This window comes from Bidens hawaiensis, unplaced genomic scaffold, assembly GCF_021521415.1.
Source record: "Bidens hawaiensis isolate Kalapana, Puna unplaced genomic scaffold, B.hawaiensis_p1.1 tig00096687_1, whole genome shotgun sequence".
In the NCBI taxonomy this organism is placed as follows: Eukaryota; Viridiplantae; Streptophyta; class Magnoliopsida; order Asterales; family Asteraceae; genus Bidens; species Bidens hawaiensis.
Window position 1 is genome coordinate 20,416 of NW_027504584.1, and position 2,687 is coordinate 23,102.

Genomic DNA, 2,687 nt, shown 5'->3' on the forward strand with positions numbered 1-2,687 from the left:
TTGAACCAAAATTCTCATTTTAGATCGATCAATATATTGCTCGAAATAAAAAAAACCACCAATAAAACAACACCCTAATCATACCGGGCTAACAATCTGAAACAGTTTGCATATTCACATCACACAGAACTTGAATTAACCAAACAAAAATGTAAATTTTGACTACGTGAATTTAGTATTAGAAATGTACATGTCACAATTAACATTAAAAATCAGTATGAAAACATGATTAAATTGAAGCCCTTATTTTTTAGTCAGCTTTACAAAAGATTATAAACCGTTTAGGGTTTCGATTGAATGCAAGTAATAGACATAATAATCATAGCTGAAAACGTAAAATTAAACAAAATGCACAGTATAAAAAGAATTAACAATCGCTTGACAAAAGAGACATGAACATATACAATAATCTTTATGAATAGGATTAGTGAAACCTTGCTAGTAGCAGGGGGGACCGTGGATTGAATTTGTCTTAGATGAAGACGCCGCAGGATACGAAACCTTCGACAGAATCAAGCGTTAGATAGGATGAAGATGAAGCGGCTGACTTGATGAAGCGGGCCCTAGAATGGAGTCTCTTCTAATATGACCCGAATTATAATAATACGACCCGAATAATACCCATGGATTGCTAAAATCAATTAGGCTGAGGGGTATGGAGCGCGAGAAAGGGCGCAAGAGGCCAGCCGGGGCGCGAGCACCACACCACCGAGGCGCGAGAGGGCGCGAGCGCGGAAAAAGAGGCAGGCGCCAGGGGTCTCGCGGGAGCTGTTGCGCGTAAAGGGACTTGGGGAATTGTGAAAGAGACGTTGGAGTGGTAAAATGAGCCGTTGGCTCTTTATTTAATAAAAAAAAAATTTTTTTTACTCCTATATATTACCCATTTTATACACACAACTTCAAAAAAAAAACCAAACTTACCCATTTTCAAAAAAATGAGTGTTTTTTTAAATAATTTCTTGTTTTTTTAATAATACGTTTTTTTAATACATTTATAAAAAAATAAACCGCTCGCGCCCACCTCTCGCGCCCCTCCACACCAGGGCCCGGGGCGCGAGCACCACAACCAACACCCATCTTATCAAGTTTCTCTCTCTGCTACACGTCACAATATTATTGGCTGGCGCCCCCACTCGCGCCCCCCCACACCCCTCAGCCTTAGTAGAGAATAGAAATTTAGGTGGGAAAACATACCCCAGATTCAATATGAGACTGCCATATATGCATCAGTATTTTCATTTATTAGAATTTTAGATTAGAAGAATAAGAATAAAACCAACGTAATTAAATAACTAAAAATATAAGATCATGTAAGAACTGATACATAAAAGTCTAAACCATGCATTAATATAAATATTAAAGTACCAATTTTACCCCCTAACACTCCTATCTACCCAAACATCAAAATATGCAGCAAACTGATACTATCTTCCTTTTGACACCTATTGCCCTTCCCACACCAACAAAATCCAACACAAATGGGGGTTTACAAAAGATGATATATGTCCTATTTGGTCATTTCACATCATTCAAGGCTTCCTAGAACTGGAACCACCATGGTTATTGGTAGGAGACAGGTTGAGGTCAGTGAAGGAGGTAGGGGCATTATTGACATTTTGCCCACCCATGGTCACCCTCTGTTGCATCAGCTGTGAAAGCAATGCTTGATTCTCTTGATTTAGAAGCTGTGCTTTCTTCCTCAACTTCTCATTCTCTTGCATGATCATACAGTTCTCAACATACAGCTTTGAGTTCAACCTCTCCATTTTTGATTTTCAAACCTGAAATCAAACCAAAAATTATAGATTCAATGGATTAATCAATTAAACAAACAAAACCACAATCTTTTACATAATTTCAAGATTTTCACAAGTTCAAGAAAATAGGAAAAACAGAGCACAACAAAAATGGTGGATTACAGATACTCAAGAAACTAAATTTTGTAGTAATACTAATAAATCAATTGGTTAAATAAACAAAACCACATCAAATCTTTACATAATCTCAAGATTTTCACAGTTCAAGAAAATATGAAAAACAGAGCAAAAAAAAAATGGTAGATTACAGATTACTCAAGAACTAAATTTATGGAATAATAATAAATCAATCGGTTAAATAAACAAAACCCACATCAAATTTTTGAATATTTAAAAGGTCAGACGATGTTACACACCCAAAAAGTAAAAATAAAAAAAAACAAGAAAATAAGAAAAACAGAGCATGACAAAATTGTTAGATTATAAACAGACAAGAAACAAACTTTTTGTAAGAATATTCAAACAATCGATTAAATAAACAAAACCCACATTGATTCTTTGCAGAATTTTAAGATCAGACGATGATTTAGTGATTTACACACAAGATGTTTACAAAATCAAGAAAATTTGAAAGCAGAGCACTTCAAAAATGGTTGATTATGATGGGAAATCATATAAAGAATGGTATCTCCAAATACACACTCATCTATAATTAGCTTTTGTGCTGTGTATAAACTCTGCAAACAAACAAGAAAAGAATAAAACTTTATAAACAGTGTGTGTATGTTTTCAAAAAGATCACCTTAGGATTAACAAGCAAAACAAAGCCTGACTCGGTGTTTATCTTATGAATGCTAAACAAACAGAGGACCAGTGGTATGTATATATAGTTGGGAAACAGAGGAGTGGGGGGGGGGGGGGGGTAGGGGT

General features: G+C 35.4%; 1 pseudogene; it reads right to left on the reverse strand.

Moving 5' to 3' along the window:
* Positions 1-1,400: 1,400 nt before the first annotated feature.
* Positions 1,401-1,766, reverse strand: LOC143608082 (protein LITTLE ZIPPER 3 pseudogene; annotated as a pseudogene).
* Positions 1,767-2,687: the final 921 nt, after the last annotated feature.